General features: G+C 36.6%; 1 long non-coding RNA gene and 1 pseudogene across 1 annotated transcript in view; one reads left to right on the top strand and one right to left on the bottom strand.

Annotated features, from left to right (window-relative positions):
* The window catches only part of LOC137713765 (akuammiline synthase 1-like), a 5,089-nt pseudogene extending 2,996 nt beyond the window's left edge, over positions 1-2,093 (top strand).
* Positions 1-2,448, bottom strand: part of LOC148691480 (uncharacterized) — a 5,567-nt gene extending 3,119 nt beyond the window's left edge. Inside the window, exon 1 of the long non-coding RNA XR_015955940.1 lies at positions 805-2,448. This is a non-coding gene — a long non-coding RNA (uncharacterized LOC148691480). The remainder of the gene's footprint in view (positions 1-804) is intronic.
* Between the last annotated feature and the right edge of the window lie 5,810 nt (positions 2,449-8,258).

The raw sequence follows: 8,258 nt of genomic DNA, 5'->3' as shown, positions 1-8,258 counted from the left end.
TTCTTCTATTGTGGTCTTTAAGGCAAACATTGATTTGCCTGCTTTAATTTTCCACTTCCGCAAGACGCCGTTAACATCTTCCGCTGCCGGTTGTGTAACTTCACTACCACCGACAACCTCCCACAAGTCTTGACCTTGAAGGTAAGACTCTATACACGTTGCCCACGTGTTATAGTTTTGGTTGTTGAGCTTCTTGATTCCTCCAACAACTTGAAGATCACCCATCGTATCGGCAAGACTTTGACTACACCGAACAAGCTTGAGTGACTACCGTGCAGAGTAATACACTACTCTCGACACAAAGAAGCTCCCTCTCAAGGTTTGTGATAACTCCAGCAATAATCTCAAGAAATTTTTTCTGATGTGGAAGATCAGTCAAAACTGCAACCACAGAGCATACTCGGAATTTCAAGAGACTTTACAACCAATGCTCTACCAAGAACGATCCCTGACCGACTTGGCTCTGATACCAATTGTTGAATAAGAAGAGTATCCAAGATAACTCTAATGATCCCAAGAAGAAGAAAATAGAGCACACTTTTAAAGAAAGCTCACAAAACAAACTAATTAGCAAAGCTTTTCTTATTTAGCTCTAGGCTTTGTTTCTCCTTGGATGATTTACAATGCTTGAGGACTTGGGTATTTATAGCAAACCAAATGAAAGCTACACCACACACTTACTTCACCTACAACATCCACCTAGTTCACCTACAACCTCCACTTACTTCACCAACCTCACACACTTACTTCACCTACAACATCCACCTACTTCACCTACAATTGACATTGATTCTCAACACTCACCACCTTAGACATTTGTGCCTCTCCCTTTTTGACCAGATTATGTTTGAACTGCATCTACCGCAAGTTCTCTTCTATCCTAGCAGCAGTGATGAACGTTCTTTGGTCGCTGAAAAGTCCGAGCTTCTAAAGAAATCATTATCTGAGGCCTTCACTATCTTCTACCCTTTTGCAGGGGAATTCAAATATAACGTTTCCATCAACTGCGATGACCGCGGAGCTCTATTTCTTGAGGCCCAAGTCAACCGTCCCATGTCCAAGATCCTGGACAAACCCAATTCTGAGATCCTGAAACAACTGATTCCAACTCCTATGCGTTCCAAACAAGCACAAGTAGGGCATCTTGTACTAGTCCAGGCCAACGTATTCGAATGTGGTGGATTGGCAATTGGTGTCAGCATTTCGCATAAGGTCGCCGATGGCTTAGCGAACAGCAAATTCATCGAAAGCTGGGCTGAAATTGCCCGCTGCACTGCCAGCACTACTGACCATCACGTAGTACTTCCTACAGAATTTGGTGTCGCAGCTACTTTGTTCCCCCCACAAGAATTTTTTAACTCACCGAAGAGCCCCCTCACGCTACCTTTTATTGACAATGTTATCGGACGGAGGCTAGTGTTTGATGCCTCAAAGATTGCTGCTCTCAAGGCCAAAGCTGCCAGTGCCACAGTGCCAAATCCGACGCGAGTTGAAGCAGTTTCCGCGCTCATCTGGAAATCCGCATTGGAAGCATCAACATCGAACTTGGGTTTTGCAAGGCCATCTACATGGCGGTCCTCTGTGAACCTGAGGAAAATATTGGCTTAGCCTTTCGCAGAAAACTTACAAGGAAATTTTGTGTTTTTTACCATGATGAAGATTGAAGAAAATGAAGTATATGATCTTCAAACCTTGGTTGCAAAAATGAGGAAAAGCGTTGAGGAATTTAAGGTAAAATATGCCAATGAAATTAGAGGGGAGGAAGTAGTTCAATTCCTGAAGGAGTATAGTGAGCTCCTTCAAAAGGATGACATGGACAACTATATTTGCACCAGTTTGTGTAGGTTTCCTTTCGGCTCGGCCAATTTTGGATGGGGAAAGGCATCATGCATACGTATCCCTTGGAATGAAGATTTCAAAAACAGAATGTTATTGTTGGATGCAAGTGATGGCATTGGCATCGATGCATACATAACACTGAAAAAAGAAGATATGGTCATGATTGAAACCAACCAGGACCTGCTTGCATATGCTTCTCTGCATTAGACCATTTATGAGAGGTAAATCTCGTCTACTCCTTCTCTATAATTACTTAAAAAATAAAAAGTGTGCTTCCCGAAGTCATTGGAGATTCAAACTATAAATATCTTTCAAATGTCGGGAAATAAAATGCAACTAGACTAAGAGCTAGTTGCCAATGTTGTTGAGCATTTAGAATTTGTTTGGATGCTCTTTGGTGATTTCTTTTGTTGCTTTTGATTCCACAATTTCCTTGTTTTGTGTGAACAGTGAGTAATGAATTGTTTTTACTATCGACTTTGTTTTTCTTTCAATAAAATGGATTTGTTTTATTGCGTATACCAAAGAAAATATAGATCCCTAACAAAAGAAATTGAAAAGAGTGCTGAGAATACTTTTCTATGAAAAGAAAAAAAAAAAAAAAAAAAAGACAAACAAACTAAGAATGCTTTCAAGTAATTTTTAAAACTAATTTTTATGTTTATCGGAAGGAACACAAGGTTACAACACGTGGGATAATATAATGGACGATTAGGTTGATAAATTATATTTTAAGTAGGACTCATATAAAACGGGTTAACCGCCACTTGAAAACCCCAGTTGTAGAATGATCCTCGAAACTTGCTGGATTCGGATCGAGAACGGCTCACAATCACGAGGAAATTAGAGACTAGGATAGAGAAAAAGAGGGAGAAAAGAGGCACGATGAATAAATAATAAAGGGAGAAGATGAGTTGATGTTGTCAATTCTACTTCGCCGTGAGGGAGGCTTGTGGGCAATGGGGGATCTAAGATTCAAAATTTTGGTGTCCCAACGTTAAAGGTTCACGTTTTTTTTTTTAAGAAACAAAGCACAGAGCGCATTAAAAATTTTCATTTTATTCAATTGTGGCATTTCGTTGAACACTTAGTGGGTTTATTGACGAAACCAAACCATGTTGCCTATATGTCAACAAGTTACGATATATGCTGAAGCAATCTGATGAATGTTATCGAGAATATATGTCGAGTGATGTTGATGCAGTCTGTCAAGATATGCGTACGTACCAAACAATCGAAGGGTCTTCAGAGGACCTTCATGCGCGTGTTTTCCACCCTCCGAGTGGTCCTAGGACCACTTTGGTTCCAATTTACATCCACCCTTGCGGTGGGTGGAGTTCAAGAATTTTTGTTGTGGTGTGGCTTTTTTTGCTTATCCATTTTTGTTTCTTATATTTTGTTTACTTAAGTAAATGATTAGGAGTGTGCTATCCACACATCATTTTTTACTTTTCACATACCTTTTTAATTTTCGACTGTCTGATCAAATGAATTGAAAAAAAAATCAACGGACAGAAATTAATAAGAGATGTGTGAGAAGTAAAAAAGGGTGTGAGGATATCACACCCCAAATGACTAATGTTGATGTGGGAAAAATATGATTGGCTAATATCAGTTTGATGTCATCTAGTCATCACAATCTACTAATGTAGTCTTATCTAAGACTAATATCAAAGTATAGAAGTAAAGATAAGTATGTGAAAAACATCTCATCGTTATAAGTTAAAGGAAGCTAAAGTAGTATTTGAGATTAGGATAACTCTCACTTTAGTTCTAATAATAAAAATGATCCGGTCGTGAAAATTATATTAATTTTTCGGAGAAAAATCTGTCAATCTTCTAATAACTTTTTTATGTAGTATTCACCGGAAAGAAAAAGAAGAAGAAAGAAAGAATGTCATAACTCATAATCCTATCATAGCCAATTGCACCGCTGCCCTCCGCGGCCTCGCCCAACTCTAAAACACCTTTTTGGCTAAGTCAAACCAGCAACAGCAGCAAGCATTATCTCAGTTCCCTCTGGTTCTCTCACTTGCCGTCCCTCCAGTTTGTCAAGTTTGCGCCTTTGGCTTCACAAGGATTTTTACTAAAGATTGTTTCATAAGTATTTTCACTAAAAGCGCTTTCAGTAATTTTAAAAGTATTTTCAAATGAGTCCTAAATTAAAAACTTATCGCGTTGAAACCTTCCTTCTTCCCCCATTGTCTCTCTCATTGGCATCCCCTTCCTTTCTCCATCTCTCCCGATCGTTCAGTCCCCTTCTCTCCTCCTTAGTTTTTTGTTTTTTCCTTTTCGCGTATGAGTAAGGGAGAGGGACACGTTTCAAATTTTTCACAATCGTTGTAAAATTTTATATGAAAAAAGCTTCACGCGTTCAAGAAGAGGAAATCTCAATTTTCAAATTTTTTTTTATGTTCTGTAACTAACGTGGTTTGAATATTATTAATAAAAGACCGGATAGAACTGGATGTGTGAAGTTATTAGGGTTTTATGCAATTAAATCTGCTGAGTTAAAATATTTGAAACTGTCTACCCGAAACAAAACTGTACAAAACTAATTGCAGTTTCGCACAAAACTGATGAGATAACTAACTTTCGTATTTGACTTTGGCTGCTGACTTATCTTCCTCTCACTCATACGCATGCATGCAATGCTCTTTTCAACAAGTTTTCATTGCTTTCACAGTTACTCTGGAGAAAACTGGTCGGTAGTCTTCACCAGAAAGAAAAAGAAAGAAGAGGGAAAGAGAAAGAAGACATTCACAACTCATAATCCCATCGTAGCCTGATTTTAGTGGTGGAAATGGAGTCGTGCTTGGATTATTTATTTATATTGGTGTCATGTTTCGTGTTAACCAATAGACTTATTAAATTGTAAAATTGATAATATATAAGGGTTTTTTATGTCAAAATGATTAATGAAATTGGCATAACTTCTCATTTTAATCCACAACAATGAAATTCGATAGAAGGGGTCCCTGAATTTGTCTACTGTAAATTATTTTGATAATTCTATAAAAAAATCTATCAATATCAATGTTAAGTGGAGAGTATGGCTTGACATAAGGGTTATTATACAAAATAGTCCCTGAGATTTGTATGATCAATAGAAATGGTCCCTGAAATTGAAAATCAATAGAAATGGTATCTGAGATTGTCCAACATCCATAATTTTGGTCCTTCCGTTAAAAACTTTTTGGGCAATTTTCAAAGTTTCGTAACTCAATCGATTCTTAACCAAATTCGACCCATAATATATCAAAATGAAGATAAGAAAGTGTAGAACAAGATTATACCTATTTGAAAGCCCAATGATTGCCGGAGATGGCCAGAAAATAGCCCGAAAGGTAACTGGTCCGTGAGAAAACTGGAAAACTCGCCTGAAACTGGGTAAAATTTAAACATTCATAACTTCTTCAATACTCAACGAAATCGAGTGATTCAAAAACAAAAATCATACTTCTAGACGAGACGAAGAGAATAATATCTTTATTTACTGCTAAATCGCCGTGGTTTGTCCGGAAAATTGCTCGAAAGTGGCTAACTCGAAAATGGTTAGCCACTTTCGAGTCGTTGTCTGACTAAACCACGGCGAGTTAGCCTTCGAAAAAGGTACCATGCTCTTTGCCTCATCAAGAAATATTATTTTTGTTTTTGAATCACTCAATTTGGTTAAGTATTGAAGAAGTTATGAACGTTTAAAGTTTACCCAGTTTCCGGCGAGTTTTCCAGTTTTCCCCCGGACCAGTCATCTTTCAGGTTATTTTCCGGCCATCTCCGGCAACCATTGGGCTTCTAAATAGGTATAATCTTATTCTACACTTTCCTATCTTCATTTTGATATATTATGGGTCGAATTTTGTTAAGAAACAATTGAGTTACAAAACTTTGAAAATTGCCCAAAATCGTTTTTAACAGAATGACCAAAAGCATGGATGATGGACAATCTCAGAGACCATTTCTATTGATCATGTAAATCTCAGGAACCATTTTGTATAATAACCCCTTGACATAATCGTCTTTCTCTCCTCTCTTTTGTTTTTCTTTGAACAACTCATTTTATCCACCCTTCTGCAGGGTTTGGATTGGAATGTACGTTTGGAATGTTAGTCCAAACTATAGTTCATCATACTCACCTCCGAACCACCACCAGGTAGCATAGTAGTTGATGATGAATTTCAGACCTGTATTTCACATAGTACGTTCTGTGTTCGATTTATGGCATTGCTAAATCGCATGATATTTGTTAGGAGGAAACTGAAATGCCTCTGTGAGTTTTTCGTACTCCTGAAAGAGTGGTTTGTTGTGACGAAACTACCAGCTAATCCTTTTTTAGAAATAAAATAAAATAAAATCATACTCACCTCCGAACTGATTGGGATCATAAACACTAAACACGTAGAATTAATATTTGATTGTTTGATTTATTTGCCTCTTTCACTATAATTAAATTAAATGAGAAATTCTCAAGTACCTAGCTACTTTCTCCACACCAAAAAATTAATAAAATTTAACTCTCTGTATATCTACAGGTAGCGGTAGCTATCTCGTGACTGTATTAACAAGTGGTTTGTACGTAACAGATATTGGAGAATCGATTCCCGACACATGAAACGTCTGACTTTCACCGTTCTAAATTTCTAATTTTTTTTATTTTTTTTTTATTGGGTAATCAACAGGAGGTTGGGTATGCAACATGGTAACTTTCCAGGATGACACTCATTTTAGTATTATTGTCACCCAAACTTGCTTAATTTCAGAGTTTTGATCAGATTTGGTACATGTGAATTGGTAGTACTACTCTAACTAAATAATTTTTTCATGATGTCCTATCTATGTAAAGTTCACTAACTTTTTCTAGTGTTCTTCCACTTGTATTATGACACATAATGTGCCCAATTTTTTTTTTTTATCAACGATAATGAAAATTTCTACATTCATATTTCCACGGTGAGAATGAAAAATATTACAATGCTAGAAGCTAGTTAGTCTTTTTACCAACCAAGGATATAGGAATCCCATTGCAGAGGGAGGACAAATAAGTTGGAAAGGAAAAGAAAAGAGCAACGTGCATAATTACACATGAACAAAGTATTTGAATCTTCGACAAGATGAGGATTTAGGCCATTTCCAACAAATCCGGCCAGATAATTATAAGGCTAAAAATAGCTCGAAATGATATGAAAATCGTTTCCAACCGAGGGCTAGGCCAAAGGGCTTGTGGGCCTCACCAGGCCAAAACCACCAAATTAGGCCAGTGATCTCCAACCAACCCGATGAGCCCAACCCACTTTTTTTTCTTTTGTTTTTTTGGATGAATTTTTTTTAATTTTTAAAAATTCTAATTTTTTTCCAACACCATTTCTCACATATTGTTCACCATTCCATACTATCTTACCTCATTTTATTTCAATTCTTTACATTCTATTCTCTTCCAATAATATTTCCTTTAATTTTTTCAATAATTTTCAAATGGTCACCTCTTTCAATAATCTTCCAATATGTCCAAAAATCTTATTTTAATATGGTTGTTTAATTTAATTAACTATATTAACTCAATTAAAATAATAAATTATGTTTGGCCTATGACCTTTTGGCCTCCTCGGTTGGAGATGGTTTTCTGTCACAAGGCTATGTTTGGCCTATGGCACTTTGGCCCATTCAGTTGGAGATGATATGAAATATGGTCTGACACTGTTCATTAAATATATAATTTTTTAGAGGGCTATAGGGCTAAAGAGAGCTCTCTGACCCTCCTATAGGGTTAAAGAGAGTCATCTGACCCTCATTCGGTTGGAGATGACCTTAGTAGCTGCTTAATCTTTGTTAGTAGGTCTCGATAAGTTATTTTAAGGTAAAGTCCATCGGTGGAGAATTAGGTTTTCGTTTCACTCGTTTGTTTATTTATATATGATTGAGTTTACTGACTGAAATCTTTCAACCAGGTGAGACCTAGACGACCGATGGATCAACAATTTTTAACTAGATTAGAAAGAAATTCTTTAGTGATAATAAATTCGTCATTAATTTAAGGACACAATATGTTGAAGAGTGTAAAGTTTCATGTCATGTTTAATTAACTATAGTTTATGCTAATTGGTTTCACTACTTATTGTATCGAACATTTTGTAAACAAAACCCACACTTACGGAATTGCATTAATGATTAAATTGGAGACAACATCAATACTGATTAACATTAGTAGAATGGTATTTTTTTCACCTAGACTTAGGAAGAAAAGAAGGAAAGAAATTTCTCACCCCAAGAGCGTTAAGGTGGCAAAGAGCACCAATTGCAGTACAATAATAGAGTTGTAGTTATTTGGGGCACTCTCTAAAGAGCTCGATGGAGCCCGTTTCAAACTCTAAAATGATTAACAAAGAGAAATGTTAGAGTCACTTTTTCAAAAGTAGAACACT

This window comes from Pyrus communis, chromosome 14 (assembly GCF_041283825.1).
Source record: "Pyrus communis isolate YQ-2024b chromosome 14, ASM4128382v1, whole genome shotgun sequence".
Taxonomy (NCBI): Eukaryota; Viridiplantae; Streptophyta; class Magnoliopsida; order Rosales; family Rosaceae; genus Pyrus; species Pyrus communis.
The sequence above is the reverse complement of the archived record's forward strand: the minus strand, read 5'-3'. Positions and strand labels throughout refer to the sequence as shown.